General features: G+C 49.8%; 2 long non-coding RNA genes across 4 annotated transcripts; one reads left to right on the top strand and one right to left on the bottom strand.

Annotated features, from left to right (window-relative positions):
* Positions 1–1,400: 1,400 nt before the first annotated feature.
* Positions 1,401–21,110, top strand: LOC140844048 (uncharacterized). Of its 3 annotated transcripts, XR_012122178.1 has the most exons (4): positions 1,401–2,037; positions 15,105–15,375; positions 17,602–17,687; positions 19,208–21,110. It is a non-coding gene; the product is annotated as an uncharacterized lncRNA (long non-coding RNA). The 3 variants fall into 3 exon arrangements; XR_012122177.1 differs by lacking the exon at positions 17,602–17,687 and having other exon boundaries at positions 1,417–2,037; XR_012122176.1 differs by lacking the exon at positions 17,602–17,687 and having other exon boundaries at positions 1,434–2,037; positions 19,735–21,110.
* Positions 11,047–14,857, bottom strand: LOC140844049 (uncharacterized). The gene is made up of 2 exons (XR_012122179.1): positions 14,726–14,857; positions 11,047–12,452 (listed from the first exon to the last, which is right to left on the bottom strand). It is a non-coding gene; the product is annotated as an uncharacterized lncRNA (long non-coding RNA).
* Positions 21,111–21,604: the final 494 nt, after the last annotated feature.

Raw genomic sequence — 21,604 nt, 5'->3', positions numbered from 1 at the left:
TAAATGAGGTGATGCACATAAAGTATTTAACACAGTACATTTAGCTATTACAGTAAGGGAAGTAGAATGGTTAGATTACGGGGCAGACCTTGGGTTCTGGACAGCTGCCAGTGTTTGGGGATTTACTGGTAATGGAGCCTCAGTTTCCAGCCAGGCCCCGGGGTGGATGAAGCAGGGCCAGTGCAGATGTGTTTCATAGAGCCTGGAGAGGTTCCTGTAGGTGGGAAGCGGCCACTGGCAAGGACTTCTCAACCCAACTCCCCTCTCAGCTGAGGGAGCCGCTGCTGCCCTTCTCAGAATGAATTGAACTTGACAAAAATGGAATGCCTATGACCTTGTCTTTAGAATTTCCACCTCATCAGGAAGAGCAGTTCAAGCAGACTCTGAATCTGACTTGGCCCCTAGATGAAGCCAATAAATTCAGACCTACCTCTTATCAAGCATCTATATTATATGCCAGGTACTACACTAAGCATTTTTCCTGTATCAGTGTCACTGAATCCTCACAGCAGTCTTATGAAGAAAGGACTATCTTGGCTCCATTTTACAGATGAGGAAGCTGAGATCCAGGGAGGCCAATCCACTTGGCCTAGCACACACAGCCAGTAAACGTGATGCCAGGCATCATGCGCCGTTCATACCCAGCTGAGTAGGGCCTGGACATGCGAGGCCAAGGCCTTTTGTTGGACCGCATTGTCCTCAGTCTTTGCCTGGGCGAGGCTGGGGTCAGACTGGCTGTTCTGGATTGGCAGAGCAGCCCAAAGGCTGGATAGCAGCCTTCATCCCCAGCCCTCCACCTGTATTATTGCTGCTCTGGATTCCGCCTGCAGAGGGCAGTGTGAGCACACATCCCAGTACTACACTACCAGGATCAGCTCTTCTGGCACTCTGCCACGACTAGGGGGTGCAGGAAGCATTCTGCTCATAAACCAAAAGGCCAGCCAGCCAGCCAGCCCTTCCTCGGACCACCTTCCCTTAGCTGGGCCCTCTGAGGCCATGCCTTACCCCCAATACCTCAGAGCCAATGCAGATATAACAGAGGGAAGGAGTTCCGTGGGGTTGGGGACTGCTTGGCGTGTGTCCCTCTCAGCAGTGTCCAGTGTGGCAGGGGCCTAGGGCCAGGCTCAGGGGACTCCTTGGGCTGGATGAGGACGTATGACTTTGGAAAGGATGGGAGAAGTGCTACCAGATTCCCTAGGTCGGCTGGATGTGGGGCAGGGGAGGAAAGCCTGAGTCCGGGTATCAGAAGGAGCACCTGGGTCAGCTGTGACCTTGGGCATGTCACTGCCTTCCTTCCCATCCCAGGGGAAAAAGGCTGAAAGAGGCACCTAGGACGGGCCACCGGAAGACAACCCAGGCAAGGTGGGAGTGACCAGCGAGCGGACTTCAGTTTCCCCAGCCAACGCGCAGGGCCCTGGACTCTCCTCCTGGGATCCTCCCCGCGCCCGCTGGGTGACCTTGACCCTCCGCCTCGGGCCCCGCGCCCCGGTCTGAGCTGGCTCTCCAATCCAGAAGGGAAGGCGCTGGCGGGGCGGAGGGGAGTCGCCAGGCAGCCAGCGGGCGCTCAGGCCGCTGGCGCCCCTCCCGCAGGCCGCCCTGGCGGCGGGCGCTGGGGTGGCGCGGGCGCCACGTGGCCCAGGCCGGGGCGAGAGGCCAGCCGGGCGGGCTAATTCCGTGTGTAAATGACCCCCAATGGAGGGTGGTGGTGCGCGGGGCTGGGATTAGGGCCGCGGCGAATGGCTGGCAATCTTACTGGAATTACAAAACAAAGAACCTCGCTGCGCTCCCGCTCTCGTCTCCGCGCCCCGCCCTCCGCCGCCGAGCGCCAGCCCCCCGGCCGGCCCGAGAGCCCCCGCCGCGGCCCCTCCCCGCCCCGCGCCCCGCTTCCCGTGCTCCCCCGCCCGCCCCTCCGCCGCCTCCCTCTGCCTCTCCATCCCTCATTCACCCGGAGTAATTAAGGAGGCAGCGGCTGGAGGCTGTCCTAACCTCGGGCCCGGCGGGGGCGCCGCTGGCAGGAGCGCTTGGGGATCCTCCAAGGTAGGAGAAACTGTTGCAGGGGAGTGGGCGCGAGGCCCTTCTCGCTTTCTCCTCCGACCCCCGTGGCCCCCGCCGCCCCCTCAAGGTGTTACAGAATCTGGGTTCGGTTTTTGGGTTCATTGGGAGGCACGTGACTGGGATTATAATTCGGGCCCGGGAGAGGGGAGGGACAGCCGCCCCCACCTGCCAGGGGGTGCTAGGACCCGGGAGCTGTCACCCCTGGCCTTCCGGAGGTGGGGGGTGTCCTGGGCGGGCAGCGGGCGCCCGCAGGCTGCTGCAGTTGGCGAATGAGGTCAGTTCTGCAGCCCGTGGCGGCGGGCGCCAGTGTGGGAGCAGAGGGGGCTGGGAAGGCCGCGGGTCTCCGCCCCCCCATCTGTGCCTCCCTCGGGCTGGGCCACCTCCTGACCCGGGCTCCCTCCCCACCGCCTCCCCACGCGCACAGGCAGAGTCCAACACAGGAGTACTGCCCCAGCACAGTGGTTCCTGTTAGAGCCCTCAGGACAGGGTTGACCCAAGCAGTGGCAGCTGAATCCCTGGTTGTGGGGAGGAGGCTCAAAGGATGGCAGTGAGGAACACAAAGCGACAAGAGGAGCAAGTTGGGGGTGCCCCATCTGTGGGTGGTCTCTGAATTCCTGCAGTTGGGTGGGAGGCCGGTGGAGGGGCCACAGGGTGCTTGATGCCCAACCCCCAGCCTGAGTCCGTCGGAATGAAGGGCTTGATGCCTCTCCTGGGCTCCAAGCCTGGCCTGCAGCCAAGGAGAGGGATGATGCCCTGGCCTGGGCCCAGGGCAGGGGGGACCATGCGGCTAATGGAGTGGGCTTGAGCTGTGCATGTCCAGCTCTGTGACCCAGCCTCCCGGGAGGAAACCTGGGGTGGGAGGCTCCTGTGTCCTCATCGTAGCCCAAGTGAAGCAGCTCAGCATGTCAGCGACTCCCTGCCTGGCTCCTGGGGGACCCTGGCCTCAGATGGGTGGTACCTGTGATGTGGGGTGTAGGGCTGCCCTGCGATTGCCCTGGACCTGGTAGCAGGGTGAGGGGCAGACCCGTACAGCTTTTGGAGGAGTGGCATTTGTGGGGCTTTCTCTTACTGCTTACAGCAGGAGGAAGGGGTGGCTGGATGTGGCTGTGACCCTCTCTGGCCATCATCTCCTTCTGAGTGTTTGGTTGCCCCGTGGCTAGTGACTACTCGTGGCTAGTGACTTCTCGCTCCTCTGCCCTGGCCCAGTGCCTCAGGGCTTGGGAGGTACCTCGGAACAGCCCGTTTATTTCAGCAGCATCATTCCCAAGGGGAAAGGGCACTTCCATCGATTTATTTATTTGGAACAGGAGGTGGCTGTGGCTGGGAGGCTGCTGGCTGCTGGTGGGGAGGGGCTGGGCGCAGGGCCATCAAGGATGGGGGAGTCAGGATGAGCCACCTAGTGTGGGGCTCAGGAGGGTGTGAGGTGGACTCTGACCTCTTCTGAACAGGGACTGTTGGACCAAGAGACATGCTTGGGCCCAAGATGACAGGTGTTGGAACCCCCAACCTGTTTTTGGGATGTGCAGGGCTTAAGACCGCACCCCATTCTGCAGCCTGCCCTGAGGGTGACCTAGAAAGTCGCGATATGACTCAGAGGACCCCAGTGGAGGAAACAATCAAGGATTGGAAATATGCAGCCACTCATGGCCCGCTCATTTAAAACATGGGAGCTTGGGGCCAAAGGCTGCAAAACTGGGTCTTGAAGACAGCCTTGTGGGGGCATGATTAACCTACTTAAGGGGACTGCTCTTAGAGCTCGAGGAAGGGTCGTTTATTTGCAATGTGCTGATCACAAATACTTTTTATATGTTCCTATAAGGCAGTCTTCCAGAGCCAGGCTAGCCTGACACGGTGACGGTTGTCAGTGTTAGATGCTCTGAAAGGCAGACTAATTGTAGGGGTCTCAGAGGCGGCTGTTCTTGCAGCCTGCCTGTCTCCAGCAGCAAGGGTGTCTACAATCTGGTGGTGGCCCGGTTGTCTGACACCCCAGGCGAAGGTCTCAGGGTGACGTGGTGGGTGATGGCTTGGGGCATTCATGTACTAAGCGTGACCTTGGAACCACAGACCACATCTCCTGGTCCATCCTCATTCTGGTTTCTGGTTCATTTCCTCTGGCTCTCATCTGCTTCCTCAATCAATCCTGGAAGGCTGCAGTTTTCCTGGAAGGCCTTTGCACATGCTGTTCCCCTTACCTGGAAGGTTCTTCCCACCCTTCCCCTGCGGGGGATGAGGGGCTTCCTTTAATGGCTCTGCCTGGCTGGGGTGGGGGTAGGGGTTGAAGAACCTGCCTCTTTGCTCTCCTCCTTCAGGACCTAGCTGGCTGTCTTATCCTTGGGCTGGAAGCCTTCTCCATCCTCAGGGTGGCCAACACGCTAGCTCTGTGTCCCCATGACATCCTGTCCTTCCATTGTCCCAACATTGAACTCCCTCAGAATTTACATGTCTCTCTTCCCAGGTACACAAGGGACAGGGCAGGAGCAGAGCCTTGCTTTTGAATCCCTGGTGCCCCAGGGCTGGTACCCAGTACTCACCGAATGGCTACTTCAGTGAAGGAATGAATAAATGAAGTCCTGCTTCAGAACCCTGGCCCACATTGCTAAGCAAACTCTCCGCTATTCCTCAAGTCCCATCTCTGGGGCATGTCCCCCACAATGATAGGAATCCCAGGGTTTTTCCCTGAGCTTCCTGCTCTCCATTTCCCTGGGGCTTCCTCTCCCCATCACCCCAGACCGTGTCTTCCCCCACATCTGAGCCAGGGGTTTTGCTCCCTGAATGTCACCTGTCCTGCTTCCTTCAGCCCTCGGACTCTTGGCCATTTGGAGGCATAACTCATATCACAGCCAAGTTCTCTGGGACAAGCCAGTCACGTGCGCCCAGCTCCATGGGTCTGCAGAAGCCTCAAGGGGCCCCCAGAAGCAAGACCTGCAGGGTTGATTGACAAACTCTGAGGAGCAGAGCAGGACCCAGGACCCAGGACCCAGGGCTAGGGACCTTCTGGGAGGACATGGGACCCAGGAGACGTGAACCCTGGAGGAGACTGGAAGGGAATTCCTGGCGGGAATTCATAAGCAGGACAGAGTGGTGGAAAGGATTGGGTTATGTGGGAGCCCTGTAGGGGACAAACCTGAAGACAGATGTCCCCCCCCTTTGGTGGCAGTGTAACAGGTGGTGTCCAGGGGAGCCAGCGCCCTTACTGGGATCTCCAGTCCCTCATTTGCAGCAGTATCTGGCTGGGACCCTTTGCAATCCTAATGTTCACCCAGGGAAATACTTCAGTCTCAGTGCTCTGGGTGACGGCTGATGACAGCAGAGGGGCCACAGCCAGCGAGAGGGCAGTGCAAGAGCCTGAGCCCTTGTTCCCTCTGGGGCGAGTTAGATTTGCTGAAGGAGCTGGGTGAGGCTGTACTCTGTCCATACACAGGCCTGGGGTGACCGGGAGGGGGTTGGGGGGTGTCTCAGGCAGTGAGCAGAACTCTCATTCCAAACACCCTCTTGGTTTGGAGCTAGGCCTGGCCGACCAGAGCTATTTGTGTGCCCACCTGTCTCCCTCCTTCAGGACCACCTGCTTTGGGTTGGCAGATTTGGCTAATAAAAATAGGGCTACCCAGTTAACTTTGTATTTCAGATAAGCAAGGAATAATGCAGGATTGGGGACATAACTTACACTAAAAACTTTTCTGTTTATCTGAAGTTCAGACTGAATCAGGGTCTTGTATTTTATTTGGCAACCCTATGGCTGTTGGGGGCTCAGGCTGTGGTTGGAGCCTGGAGTTGGGCTTGGGGGCTCAAACTGAGGTTCCTGGGGTGCCCTGAAGTGAGTTCAGATCAGTGCTGATTCTGATTTCCTTGGTCAGGCTTTCTCTAGTTTATGGTGGAAGGGTCCAGATTTCCTATAGGCCTGGGTGGTGTGGGGGGCTCAGGGATCCCCAACTTGGGTAGCCCAGGTTTTCAGGGTCTTCTGTGCTATTGTGGAGAATATGGTGTATTCAGAAGTGTTGGGACAAGGAAGAGGGGGTAAGTCGCCAGGGGCATCTTTTCAGGAACCAGATTGGGATTTGTAGTTAAAATTTGCAGAGCCAGGCTTGAGTCCTGGGAGGCCATTCCTCTGATTACCCCCTTCAAGGCTCAGAGATGCTGCCTATGGGGCCCCTAGTAAGGGAGGGTCCTCACTGGTCTGGGTCACATTTTGAGGGGCTGTTCCCTTGGAGGGGCATTAGGTGAGTGACACCATGGTTTCTGGAAATAGCTGCCCCTCTGCCACCCTGCCATCTGAGGCAGGAGCCCCTGGCCTCTGTGCGGTGCTGAGGCCCCTCGAATGTAGGGGGGCTGTGGGCCAGGCAGGGGCAGGGTCTTGTTATCCACGTTCCCTCTCCCCCCAGTCTGGGCCACGTGCTTATATGCTTATATGTAAAATGGAGATGCTACCCCTTGTCATCCTCGAGCTCTGGGGTGGCACTGTGGTTCCTGGGGGGTTACTCCACAGCGTGGGTATTTGGGTCACCCCAGTTCAGGTCCGGGGTGGAGACAGGGTTGGAAACCTGAGGTAGGAGGTCCTGGCTTGAGGGCTTGGGGTCCTAGGCAGCTTGCAGATGCCCAGCTGGGCTGTGTAGTTGGGGAAGGAGGGCCCACTGTGAGCTGGGCGCAGCTGGGACCTTGTCCCTTCTGGGCCCACTTCCAGAGGAGACCCTTCATACTGCTGCTCTCCTGGGAGCTTGGGCAGAGCCAGGCCTGTTTGCTGGTTGGGGTCTAGTGGGGTATGAAGGTTCATTTTCTGGCAGAACTACCACATGGGGGGTCTGTATCTGTCTGTCATTCCACCAGCCAGTGAAAAACGTACAGCGGTACCCTGTCTGCAGGGTCTCAGGTCCTGGCAGCCAGCCCTAGGCTGGCACATAGGAGGGGCTCACCCAACAAGATATTAGATGTGTTGTGAAGGGATGAGGGATCTGTAATGAAATGCCCAGGTCTTCAGTATGCTGGCCAAGGAGCTTGACAAGTGCACGCATTTCACATAGCCTGACCCCGCAAGACATCAGACATTCTACGACCCCCAAAAGTCCCCTCAACCTGTTTGCAGCCAGCCCCCTCCTCTCCTTGGCCTCTGGCAACCACCAGTCAGTTTTGTGTCTCTAGTTTTGCATCTGCTGGAGTGTCACACAAATGTGCTCACACAGTGTGCAGCCTGAGTCCGGCTTCCTATACTGGGCATAACACATCTCTCCACCTTGGTGTATCAGGAGCTCGTTCCTTTGGGTGGCTGAGTAGTATTCCATTGTATGGGTGCATCACAGAGTTGCCCCCACTCTCCTGGGGGTGGAGATCAAGCCCACTGTCCTTGCCAGCCACCCTGAGGAGGGTACATTTTTCTCATTTTCACAAAGGCACTGCCTCCCCCCGCCGCTGCCACCCCCATTGAGAGCTGACCCCAAGCCAGGAGAGCTGCACACCTCTGTCCACAGAGCTGGAATTTCATCCTCTGTTTCTGGTAACTCACACACGCAGCGAGTCCCCGATGAAGTTACACCTGCCTGTGGCTGCCCTGGGGCTGCAGTCACTGTCGTGCAGCTGGGCTCCAGAGCAACCATGCTCTAGGACCCGCTCAGCTCGGGGTGGCCCAGGCCTGGGAGCTGCTGTGTCCTGTGCCCCTTGCTCCTCTCTGTGTGACTCCCCTGGGAGTCGGGTCCCTGGTCTCCACGCATGCAGCTTTCTAGCCTGGGGGTAGAAATTCTGTGTTCTCCTGAAACAAGGGCAGGGCTTCCTCTGGGAGAAGGGAAGGAGGGCAGTGGGGCCGGCATTGCAGTCAGGAGCATAGTTTAGGGTCAAACAGGATGGGGCCACGTGACCTCGGGACGCTGATTTCATGCCTCTGAGCTTTGGTCTGTTCATCTGAGCAGGACAACAGAGCATCTGTGCGCAGGGCCAGTGTGAGACTCGGCCGGGGTTACACAGACGGTGGGCTTCGACGAAGCCCTGGGGGGCATGGGCCTGTTAAGGGGGAGGTGGGGACATGTGGGTCTCCAGGCACCTGTACCCACTGTGAGCCAGTTTGGGCGACTTTTACCTGAGTTACCTCTTTGGGCTCTAAATACAATGCTGGCTGAAGAGAACATTTGCGATCCCCCTTTGCCTGTAGCTGGTTCCACAAGAGCAGCAGCCCTTCTGATTGTTTGTGTCGGCAGCACTGAGCTTTCAGCTGGTCACGGAAGCTTCTAGTCAGACCTGCTGCAGCCCTGCCACCTGCCTGGCCAACTGAGCCTCAGTTTGACCATCTAGACAGTGGAGGCAGCAGTACCATGTGGGGCTGCCAGGGCTGCCCTGCGCGGAGGCCCAGCAAGGGCTTGTCGCTCTCCCAGGGCCCGTGGGCTCCTCAGGAGCGCTTCCGCGGTGATGACATGGCCTGTGTGGGTATCTTGAGAGATCTGGGGGTTTTAACTTTGTTTTTTTGTGAGGAAGGCATTTCCTTTTCCCAGTGAGCTGGGCTGCCCCCAGCACCCGTCCCCTACACACACAGTGTCCTCAAAGGCAGGACCCCTAGGTCCGCCCCTGGCTGTACTTGGTGGGAAGCCTAGAAGGACTGTGGTAGGAGAGCCTCATGCAGAAGGGCACTGGGGGGCTCCTAGGTGGCTCCCTGGAGTGGGCAGGACCCTTGCCCGCCCTCCCGTCCAGTGCCAGGGTGGTCCTGGTGGGCTCCCAGGGGGTCTTGTGACTGGCCCAGTCTGGTGTCTCTCTCATGTTTATCCAGGAGCTGGTTTTTCAGGTGTGACGGCTTTCAGCAGAGAGGCCCAGGCTGGGGGAGGCAGGGCCTTTGGGAAGGAGGTGGTTGCCCCTGTTCTGTGTGCACCATGGCTTCCAGCTGGTGGCGCAGCCCCCTGGGCAGGTAGGCTAACCACATCCTCCCTCTGATCCTGGTCCATCACTTGCCAGCCTGCCTGCCAGCCTAGGGCTAGCTGCTCCCTGAGACACTGTTCTCAGCATATCCAAGGGAGAGATCTCTTGGTTCCCTGGGTCGGAGGCCAGTACCCCTTCCTGGGGGCTGCTCAGGGCTTCCCAGCTTCCCAGAGGGGTGCTGTGGAACCATCAGGGCCCTTGAAGCCAGATAGACATGAGTTCAAGTCTCAGTTCTACCACTGACTTGCTGTGCAACTTTAGGCAAGTGGCTTTACCTCTCTGAACTTTGTCTGAACAAACAAGGATGGTTATTCCTACTTTGCAGGGTCCTTGTGGGGTTCAGCACATTCAACTGCAGGAAGCTGGTCATCACCCCAGTTAAGATTCTTTCCTCGACTTGTCACATGATATCCCAGAGGCTGACCCTCTGTTTTTGGGGCTGGGGGGATTCCCAGCTCTGGGAGCCCCAGTCCTGCCCAGAGAGGAACTGGATGCCATCATTCTCTGCTCTACTCTTACCATTCCTCAGTTTCTGTTTCTGCAAGCTGGGAAAACCCCAAGGGTACAACTGGTTAGTCGCTTTGGCCCATCACTGCTCAGCCCCTCGTAGTGCATGATCAGGCATCACAGATGCCAGGCCCTGCCTTGGGGCTGGGTTACCCAGGGCTCTAGGCCCTGGGGCTGGTTTTTAGAGAGCCTGCCCTCTCCATAGGGGAGGAAGGTGAGATGTCCCTGAGGGCAGCCTGCAGGAGGGGACCTTTCCCTGGGCCCTGGAGGGTGAGTGGGTTTCAGACCCAGGGGTTCCAGAACTGGGCTGGGTGGGCATTCAGTGGTCATGGTGGGGGAACGGATGGATGGACAGCCATGTGAGTAAGGGTCCAGAGATAGGAAATGACAATGTGCACGTGGCCCAGCGAACACGACACTCTAGCAGTGACAAGGAGTTCCATGGGGGCCAGCTTGGGCCATTGTGATGGGTCCAGATGAAGACTTTTAATGGATTGCCTCCATCTCAGACTGGGCATGGCCAGGCCCTGCTTGTTTCTCTGCCAGCCACCATGAGCTTCTCTCAGTTTCTGGAACATACTGTGCTTCATCTTGCCTCCCATGTGCTGTTGCTTCTCCTTTGAACAGTTTTTAATGTTCCCTTTAATTTCATGGGACTGATTGTTACTTGCACATCTCACCATGCATGTCACTTCTCTCGGGAAGCCTTCCCTGATGCTCTCTCCCGAGGCTGTGTTCGGTGCCCTTCTGTTCCTACCAACCCAGAACTTTCCCAGATAGCCCTCGTCACATACTGTGTTCCATGTCCTGGTACTTGTCCGTCACCCCCCAGTGGGTCAGGGCCATGCTGCCTGTCCCTCCACTCCCTACCCCCGGCACCCTGCCTGGCACAGGGAGTGTCTGATACAAACTCGCCGAGTGAATGGAAGCAAGTTGGGTGTCGGGACCTTTGAAATTGGGCCTGGAAGGTGGGGAGCTTTCTCTGCTCTTGGGTACCAGCTCTCATGGGGCCACCCCCATCCTCCCCTGTTGCTGCGTCTGCTGGTCTGGCTGTGGCTGAGAGATACCCAGAGGGTGGTGGATGATGGTGGGGGTGGGCATGTGTCTCCCTGGGTTGGGTGCAGCCCCACTTTGGGGGTTTCCCCTCGGTGAAGGGCAGCTGGTGTGCGTGGAGAGTGCACAAGTGTGGAGCCTCAGAACAGTTAATCCGTTGGGCTATTTAGACACACACTTTTGTGTGTGTGCATGTGTGTGCATGTGTGCATGCATGTTATGTGTGGCATTCCAGAGGCCACCAGTGTGACTGTGTCAAAGAACATCACATTGAGCTGAGTCTTGACCACCAGCCTGGGATGAGTACTGCCCAGTGTACAGAGCCCCCCAGCCCCAGTAGATAGCAAAGCATAGTCCTCTGTTAGGTGTGCGTTTGGCTCCAGGTAATAGACACCTGACCACAGAGACTTACGCAAAGAGGGTTTTATTTATTCCTACAAGAAAAAGCCTGTGGGTAGGCAGCTGGAAGCTGGGATGGGGGCTCAGCAATGCCTTTAGGGACTTGGCTCTTTCCCTCCCTGGTTATGTTTTCTTTTAAGTTTATTTTTATTTATTTATTTTTTTTTTTTACAAGCTTTTTTTTTTTTTTTTTTGAACAGTACAAGGGCATTCATCACAGAAACTTTCGGTTTTGATCACGCATTATGAACTATAAACAATCAGGTTAAATATGAATATTCATTTGATTTTTATACTTGATTTATATGTTGATCCCACATTTCTCCCTTTATTATTACTATTATTTTTATTTTTAATAAAATGCTGAAGTGGTAGGTAGATGCAAGATAAAGGTAGAAAACATAGTTTAGTGTTGTAGGAGAGCAATTGTAGATGATCAGGTGTGTGCCTGTAGACTATGTGTTAATCCAAGCTAGACAAGGGCAATAAACCATCCACGGATGCAGAAGATTTCTCTCAAAGCAGGGGGGATGAGGTTCTGAGTCTCACCTCTGTTGATCCCCAATTTCTCACCTGATGGCCCCCCTGCGACTGTGCCTGTCTTAGGTTGTTCCTCCCTTGAGGAATCTTACCCGTCTCTGGCTAACCAGTCATCTTCCGGGGCCATACAGGGAAATGTAAAGTTGGTAAGTGAGAGAGAAGCCATATTGTTTGAAAAGGTTAGCTTTTTACTTCTTTGCAGATTTATGCCCTGTGGCTTCTATGCCCAGCACTTGTCTCGAGGTATCTTTACCACCTGGAGGAATTATGATACTTGGTAACTTCGATATGAGGCATGAATTCTATTTAAGGGTTGTAATTAGGAAGGAAGAAGAAAAGCTATAGAGGTAGCATATGGAAGAAAACATGGGAGGATTGATTATTTCTTTGACATATCTTCTTGTAGAGTATCTTAAGTATGTATAGGTTTTAAACTACTAACTAATTTGTACACACATATTAACATAATAGGAATACGGTGACATAAACAAAGCAAATCTATAATTACCATCCATCTCCAGTGAAGCCAAGAAAACCATTTAGGCACCCTAGGCACTTGTGAAAATTTGTCTATGATATGATGGATATTGTCCAACTGTACTTGAACCGTCTGAGAGAAATCAGACAGATTAAAGCAGCCCATTTCTGGGATCTGTTCACCTCCCATATGTCCTTTTAACCGTAGATAGTCTATAGTCATAAGATTTTGGAGTGTTACACCTTGCACCCCTCCCAACTCCTGGTTGAGTTCCAACAGTACAGATCCGGTCAAATTCGTTGTCTCACTGTATGCACATGCCAGCCTAGACATCTCCCTCCTCATTCCAATGGCAAGTCCAGGAAACGGTGGGGTGGACGCAGCCACGACCGCAGCATCGCCCGGATCCCTGTGGAGACTTTTTGATGATCATCCCCCAGCACGAGTCCTCCAGAGAGTGCTGATGCCGGAAGCTCCTCCTCATATCGTATCTTAGTTCATTTTCTGGGTATCCAAGTTAGGCCTTGATCTTCTGCATAGAAACAAACAGACCCTTTGCCCACACTTTGACATGCCCTCTATACCAGTGTGCAGAACTCATTGGAGGTCAGCACACAGGGACTGCTTTTTTTTTTTTTTTTTTTTTATTAAGAGAAAGGAATATTATCAGAAAAGAGTACCTCCATAGCTGATCATCTGACACCCTTTAAGTGATCAACATTAAGGATATTTAAAGCATGCGTTGATCTTTGATTTACCAATAGTTTTATCCTATCAAGGAGTAATCCCCCTTTTCTTTCTTTCTTTCTTTTTTTTTTTTAATCTTTAATCTACACTTACATGAAGAGTACTATGTTTACTATGCTCTCCCCTATATCAGGTCCCCCCTAACAACCACATTACGGTTACTGTCCATCAGCTTAGCAAAATGAGAAAAAAAAAAAGGGGAGAAGCACGCGATTTCCTCCATCCTCAGGCGCCGGTCTCAGGCATCCGCCCACCAGTCCCGTAGGGAAAAACGCGCGATCTTTGTCCTCAGGCGCCGGTCCCAGGCACCGCTCACCCGGTCCCGCCGCCCTGCCTCCCTAGCAACGGGGTCCCTGTCCCTTTAAGGCTTCCAAAAAGCACTCGCCAAAAAAAAAAACTGCCCTGGCTTCTTTCCACCCGCCGGGCCGGGGCTTGTATCTTACTCCCTTCGCAAGGTGCTGGGTTCTTGCATGTGTGGATGTGGTCTGGATGTTGTCCTGTGTCCTCTGGTCTCTATTTTAGGAAGAGTTTTGTTTGTTATAATTTCATAGCTCTATGTGTTTTTGGGAGGAGATTTCCACTGCTCTACTCACGCCGCCATCTTGGCTCCGCCTCTTAAGTTTATTTTTAAAATTATTTTCTTTAAAGTGTACTTTCATATGTTAAAAAAAATTGTGCAATATTCACCACTATCTAGTTTCAGAGCATTTCAAAAAGAAAATCACCCCATGAAGTAGTCACATACCACATTCCCACCTCCCCCAATCCCCTGGCAAGCACAGTTTTACTTTCTGTCTACTGATTTGCCTATTCTGGACATTTCATGCAAATGGAATCACATAACCTGGCTTTTGTGTCTGGTTTCTTTGACTTAGCATTGTTTTTAAGGGTCATCTCTTGTTGTGTAGGTCAGAATTTTATTCCTTTTTGTGACCGAACTATATTCCATTTTAGGGATATACCACATTTTGTTAATTTTTTCATGAGTTAGTGGAAATTTGGTTTGTTTCTACTTCTGGGCTACTGAATAATGCTGCTATCTACAAGTTTTTGTGTGAACTATGTTAGCAGTTCTCTTGGCTAAATTACCTAGGAGTGGGATTGCTGTGTCATAATGGCAATTCGATGTTTAACATTTTGAGGAACTTTCAGACTGCTTTCCAAAGTGGATGCACTGTTTTATATTCCCACCAGCAGTGGGGTGAGGATTCTGGTTTTCCCACATCTTTGTCAGCACTTGGTATCATCCATCCTTTCTGTTATAGCCATCCTTGTAGGCTATAGGTGAAGCATTATCTCATATGATCTTGATTTAGCTTACTGGATTTTGTCTTCATGCTATACCTCATGGTCACAAGGTGGCTACATCCCCTCCAGCCCTTACACCCATGGTCCAAATGGAGAGAAGGAGTTAGGGTACTAACATCTACTCTCAAAGCCTTGCCTTCATGAACAGTCTCCTCAGGGACTTCTCCAGTGTCAGACAGGTCAGGCCTATATCATACAGTATTCCCTAATGGCAGGGAACCAGGAAGTGAGGTGTCAGCTTCCTGGCCTATGAGGGAAGAAGGGGGCTGGGACTGCTAGAGGGTGAGCATTGCCCTTCTTTTCCCCTCATGACCCAAACCACTGTGGCATCTTCACTTCTCCAGGAGCAAGAAGAAGGATGTGGAGCCCTCAACAGGTAGGGTAGGGACTTAGATCATGGGCACCTGATTCTGCTGCAGCTCAGAGTCTCCATTGCCCATCAGATGCCCCCTGCTCTGGGGCTTGGGGGACCCTACTTTGTGGACAGCAGTATCAGTCACCTCCCATGCCACCCAGATTCCCCTCCCCATGCAGAGGCCATTTTTCCACTCAGCCCCAGAGACCTGTAGCCCAGGGCTCACTCAATGCTGCCTCAGGGCCTTTGCTTCTCCCTACCTCCACCCCAGAATGAGCTGTGGGCGGGCTAACCTTTAAAACTGGCCAGGGCTGGGACTCTCATAGGTGGCTGGTGGGAGTGTAAAGTGGTATGGCCATTTAAGGAATACAGATTGGCCATTTTTATTTACTTACTTTTTGTTGGGGACGGCCTTTGTCTTCTCACATGTTTGCAGGCAGAATGGGAAAGCACCTTCCCCCATGTCTGAACGCAGCATGGGAAAGCACAAGCTTGAGAGCAACCGGTGCAGTCCTTGGAAATCATCTGCCCACAAAAACATATCTTGTCCTTGAAGACAAGCCAAGACTCCTCACTCTGAAAATAGGGAGACCTTGAGGATGTGTGAAAACACTGCCCCTGCTTCTGGCCTGCCCCCCTGAGAAGGGAAAGATGAGTATAGCACTTGGCTGAGGTCCGAGAAAGGCAGTATAAAAATAAAGGTGCTGTGCCACATCGGGGCTGCAGCCATTGTCTGTCTATCTGTGTTGTCTGTGTTTTTTGTTCTCTCATCAGGCGCCCAAACGTGGGGCGTCCTCTCAGAGTGAGTTGTACATAGAATCAGCTCCACGCCTCCCCTTCAGACTGTTCGACTTCGACGGCAGGCACCGTCAAGTGGTGCCCGAACAGGGACTTGAAGTATGGAGGAGAACGTGAGAGCCACCGCGAGATAACAGTGTGCATGAAGCAGTGGTGGCCCGTACTGGGAGGACGCTCCTTCGTTGAGGACAAAAACGGTGGATCAGCTGAGGACCCCCGGGAGAAAAAGCTTCGGCTGAAGTGAAAGGTAAGAGGGGAAAACAGAGTTACCCACTAAACTGGGAGAGAATTACCCACTAAACTGGGAGAGAATTACCCACTAAACTGGGAAGGAATTACCCACTAAACTGGGAGAGAATTACCCACTAAACTGGGAAGGAATTACCCACTAAACTGGGAAAGAGTCGCCCATTAAATTGGGAGGAAAAATAGTAGAACTCAAGCTCTGAGAAAGGCCTCACAAAATTCATGGGCTGTTGGGGAAACTCGCCCTCAGAAGAGGCAGTGCGCAGACAATTTATATCTGTGCAAGCTCTGAGAGAATTTTCATCCTAGCAGGCTTTCTTTGCCTTATTGTTCTGCTAATTGTCCTTGTCATATATTATTGCTAAGCTGCTTTCTATTTTTCATAAGTTACAAAATGGGATCAGATCTGTCTAAACATCAGGCCAAAAACAGCTTCAAACAGCTGCTTAAAGCAGCAGGAACTGGAATAAAAGATGAAACAGCAAAGAAGTATATCAATGCCTTAGAGAGATAAGTCCTTGGTTACTGACAGTGGGAAGTTTTGACAAAGAAGACTGGGAGAGGTACCAATTGGACGTTACTAAATATATGAGGGAAAAATGGAGAAGATTCAGTCCCTCCTAATGTCCTTTCCCTTTGGGCCTTAGTTAAAGATTGCCTCTCCTCCCCCAAAGTTGTGATTCAAGAGCACATACAAGATTGTGCTAAGACAGGGGAAATTCAAGAAAGAGAATCACAGTCTGGAGACGATTTAGTAGAGACTTCATCACAGACAGAAAAGGCAGCAAGGGGCCGCCTTTTCTGAGTCATCAGACTCAGACACAGGAAGCTCCGATAATGCAGAAGGGCCTGAGAGAACTAGTCGGGGAGAAGTGAAAGTAAGCAAGGAAAAGCTCAGAAATAGTGATGAACCTATGAAAAGATCATTTCAGGAAAGGCCCATGGAGAATATGCTGAAAGGAAAGGAGCGACACACAGCAGCAGTTCACCGGAGAATTCCGCTTTATTGGGGAAAGGTGCTGGGTTATATAGGAAGGGGCATAGGGTGATTGTGGTGTTACTTCTACGGGGCTGGTGGCTGTTGGCTAGGTGCTGGGATTGGGAGGGGGGCGAGAGGTGATTGGGCTTCAGGTGGCGCCGGTGGGAACTGAGGACCCCCGAAGAGAAGCTGGAAGTTTGCCATCTTACTGGTGGGGACCCTTCATATGCCTCCTCCTAGATACACCTCTCAGATTTTGCCCTCCGCCGCCCTTTGATCGGTGAGAGGATTTAATTGAGTCCTTAAAAGCTCAAGTCATTGCCTCCCAGGAGTAGATCCAGCAATTCACTAATCTGCTGGGAAAAGGGTGTAGAGTAACATGGGAGCCAGAAACAGCTGAGTTCTATTTGCACAGATACTTAAGTATATGCTGCGGACACGTGACTCAAAAGTAGGACAACAACTAACAGAATTTTTAGAATTTATAGAACAAGTATGTCCTTGGTTCCCCGAAGAAGGTATCTCATTTAAAAGATGCTGTTTTTCACAGTTTAGGAGGTAGTCCTGCAGCTGACACGATGTAAATAGAACCTGCAAAATAATCAAGCTACACCCTCATATCAACATGTAAATAGCTCTATTCTATTAACTCCTTTCCTTAGAGGCAGTCATCCTTGTCTGCAGCCCCAAGAAAGCGAAACAAGCTTGTAACCCGAATCAAGGCTCTAGCAGCGAAAAGTCAAACAGTTCCTGCACTTATCAGACAGTCAGGAGCCTCTCAAGGAATGACTAAAGCTCAGGCAGAAAAAACTAGGAAAACTAACTGGAACTAATTCAATCCCTCAACTCTAAAAAAGAAGTGTCTTGTCTTCTGCACACAAACCTGGCCTCAATACAAACTCCCTGATTAGAGAGGCTTAGCCCCTGAAAGAGATATGCAATATAATGTTATGCAGCTAAATATATTTGCCACAAGAAAAATAGTCAAAAGTCCCGTGAACTACTACAATACAGAACTAGTTTTCTAAATTCTTTCAGTGAAAATCTATTCCACTTACTAGGTTCATCATTATCTTTGAAAATTGGGAAATTTTAAACCAGAGTCCCTGAGATAGAAGAAATTTATCTTTTACAATACAGCCTGGCTTTAAATAACTCGTGCTAGAATTGCACATGCATTTTATTTCCAGCCCCCTGGACTGGGGCTGTATAAGCCTTGACCCAGTAATGTAAACTGCTTGCCCTTAGAGTGTATTCTTGAAAACTGAAGTACTTTTAATCAAATAAACTAAGAAGAAAGAAGACAATTGAACATTAGAAACTCAAATCTTCATGTAAGTTTGTCTGTGTATATGTTTTTATATGAAAAGTGTTGCTAACTGTAGTCATTACGTCTTGGTCTGTATGTTTGTGTGTCTAAGTGTGTAACTAATAAATATTTTCTACCTCCGGATGGTATTAATAAAAATTGATTTAAAAACAAGCGCTTGTGAAAATTGAGCATTCTAAAACTTCCAGAAAATCTAATAAAAAATATTAAGCATTAATGCTAATTTAAGCTTAACTGAAATGGACATGTCCTTATAGTTATCAGCTGCCAAAGTTTACTTAAAGTCATTTAAGTTGATGTTACCTATTAAATATTTCAAGAAGATGCTTAAAGAAAAGCTTGACTTTGATGTGTAGTGAAAGTTTTGTAATGATCTAGCATGGTTGCTAAAAATAAGTAAACAAGTGCAGCAAATAAGGTTTTTAATACGAATACTGTATTAATGTATAACAGTGTATATATCTGCAAACAGCCTGAGAATTTTTGTGGTAACCAAAATTCTTAAAGTTTGCTAAGTTATATAGACATATTTTGTGTTTAATGAGAAATTGTGCTGTAAGACAGTTGCCAAAAATGATAAAATGTTCATAAATGTATCAATCTGAAGAATGCTAGTGTAACAGTTTACAGTGGCCTAGTTTTCAGTGTTCTCTGAAAGTTAAAATATCAAATGGTTTTAAGTTCTAATGAAAACTACTTAATATAATAAGGAAAATATTTTGGTATGCTAAAGAGGTGTGTTTTAATAAGAGAAAGTATAAAGAATGGAAATTCGTTTTGTTGAGAGTAAAAGAAGGTAATTGTTCTAAAGTACAGCTATTTATTTAAAGGGGGAGAACACTCGTAAAAAGAAAGTTGTAGAAAGCTTGTGGAAAAGTTGATATAGTCATGCTATGTGAAATTAAAGTGAGTGAGTCTTGATACCGAGTATACAGCAAAATTAAAATTTTGTTTTCAGTTAAAAAGACAAAGTTTTCTTTAACCGTTAGTCTGCTCTTAATATTGAAAGACTGCAAAGGGTTCTCTAATTGTTTTATCAAAACAGTTTCTTATGCTTAAAGTCTCAATGAATTGTCTGAATATTTAAGAAAATGAGATTTTAATATGAAAAGGACTGCAAGCTAAGTGTTGTTAACAACTATGTAACCTTCTGCATTTGCTTTTAAACTTTCTTATTATCATTCTGGTTAAATAATAAGTGTCATTTAATAACTATAATTCTATTTAGGCAAGTGCCTTAAAAACTTTTGACAACTTACCAAGACCAAATTTAAAAAGTATTTTTGCCTCTCAGTTAACTCTGATATTTTCCAGAGGGCCCCTGGAACATATCAGTAGAATTTCTTCTCTTCATCAGGAAAAATATTTGACTAATTTGGCTTATTTACCCGATATATATTTACCTGGAAAGCACTGTCGAAAGGAATAATGCTAAACTTTATTATTGAATGTTTCATGTTACATAAATATCACTCTTCCCCCTAAAGTGCTTACTCTTGATGCCCAATTAAATTTACCTGTTAGTACTGAAGGGTCCCCACCAGTAAGATGGCAAACTTCCGGCTTCTCTTCGGGGTCCTCAGTTCCCGCCGGCGCCACCTGAAGCCCAATCACCTCTCGCCCCCCTCCCAATCCCAGCACCTAGCCAACAGCCACCAGCCCCGTAGAAGTGACACCTCAATCAATTCATGCCCCTTCCTATATAATCCAGCACCTTTCCCTAATAAAGCGGAACTCTCCGGTGAATTGCTGCTATGTGTCGCTCCTTTCCTTTCAAGTACTATTATAATTACTGTGTATGTATTAATTGTACTCATGTACCCTCTTACTGTAATTTTACAATCAATGTAAAATGGCCTTCTGGATATAGACTTCCAAATGGTTGGGTATTTTTATGTAATGAGAAAAGATATCAAGCCCTTTCTCCACACTATCGAGGTGTTTGTGGGGTGGGACGCATTCTTCCTGCTCTAATAGACCACCTGGATATAAGCGCAAGAGGCTTCTCCAAGCTCTGCCATCTGATTGTCATGAAAACTTGAAACTTTCAGATCCTGCCACTGTTGCAGTTACAGCTGCATTCCCCCTGCCAGTTCCTGGACTTGTCATTGGAATGCTAAAGGAGGTATCTAAGCTAGCCTGTGTGCGTATAGCAAAACAAACTTGACTGCTTCTATATTATCTGAACTCAACCAAAAACTAAGAGAATTGCGAGCTGCAGTGCTTCAGAATCGCGCTGCTGTGGACTGATGTTAAAAGAGCATGTAAGATGTGATCAGTTTCCAAGAATGTGCTGTTTCAATTTCTCAAACTACCCAAAATCAATTAGATGATATCCCTCATATTGTCAATAAGTTTTTACAAATGCCTAAGCTATCTAACTAGTTTTCTTAATTTCATTAGCTATAACTAGTAATTGTAAGTCTGCCTTGTTATGTATCTGTATTCCTATTCTGTTAATGTGTGTATGCAATTTAACTAGTAGTTTGTTAAAACCTATATATATATTCAAGTTATGTTTGTCTTTCGACATGTTCGATCTCAGCCATGTAATGCATATTTCCCACAAAACTGGGATACCATATAATCCACAAGGCCAAGGCATTGTGGAACGTATATCCCCGGTCACCCCAGAACCATTTAAATCATATCTTATTTGCAGCCAAAACTGCATCTGATATATTAAATCAGATAAAAGACATGTTCAAAGAACCCCTGAATAGTCTCTGGCACAGTCACACCTCTCTTAACCCTAAGCATTTTATGTCTTCTATTGCTGTTACTAGGGCCTTGTGTCCTTCGCAGCATGTGGAAACTCATCCAACAAGCCTTAAGAGACCTGCATCATTTGAAATTGAAGAAGCCCCCCACCCACTTGTAAATCATAAGTTCTAAAGTCAAGTATGGTAGCCAATGACGGGTAAGATATGGTTGAATTGTAAATACCAACCTAAGACAGGGAGTGGTCGACAGGACTATAGCCCCTTGATGTGTAAGGATTTACTTCAACCATACAACCTAAGACAGGCACATACCTTGACCCAGTCTGAGTTGGGCTGGTTGTTTTATTAAAGAAAAAAGGGGGAAATGTTGGGGACGGCCTTTGTCTTCTCACATGTTTGCAGGCAGAATGGGAAAGCACCTTCCCCCATGTCTGAACGCAGCATGGGAAAGCACAAGCTTGAGAGCAACCGGTGTAGTCCTTGGAAGTCATCTGCCCACAAAAACATATCTTGTCCTTGAAGACAAGCCAAGACTCCTCACTCTGAAAATAGGGAGACCTTGAGGATGTGTGAAAACACTGCCCCTGCTTCTAGCCTACCCCCCTGAGAAGGGAAAGATGAGTATAGCACTTGGCTGAGGTCCGAGAAAGGCAGTATAAAAATAAAGGTGCTGTGCCACATCAGGGCTGCAGCCATTGTCTGTCTATCTGTGTTGTCTGTGTTTTTTGTTCTCTCATCAGGCGCCCAAACGTGGGGCGTCCTCTCAGAGTGAGTTGTACATATAATCAGCTCCATGCCTCCCCTTCAGACTGTTCGACTTCGATGGCAGGCACCGTCAACTTTTATTGACATAATCATACCATAATTCACTATTTTAAATGTTAAGTGGTTTTTCATATATTCACAAGGTTATGCAACTGTCACCACTGTCTAATTTCAGAAAATTTTTATCACCCCAAAAAGAAACCCTGTTTCAGTGGTTAACTCCTCATTTCCCCCAACTCTCAGCCCCCTGGCAACAACTAATGATGTCTCTGTTGATTTGGGGAAGCTTTTTACAAAGTTAAGCATACTGTACAACCCAGCAAATCCATTGCTAGGTATTTACCCAGGAGAAATGAGAACAGGCTCACATAAAAACCTGAAGAGAAATCCCATGCTCTTGGCTAGGAAGAAGTAATATCATCAAATGGCCATC

Source organism: Manis javanica, chromosome 10, assembly GCF_040802235.1.
Source record: "Manis javanica isolate MJ-LG chromosome 10, MJ_LKY, whole genome shotgun sequence".
Taxonomy (NCBI): Eukaryota; Metazoa; Chordata; class Mammalia; order Pholidota; family Manidae; genus Manis; species Manis javanica.
Note: the sequence above shows the minus strand (reverse complement) of the source record. Positions and strands in the feature narration are given on the sequence as shown.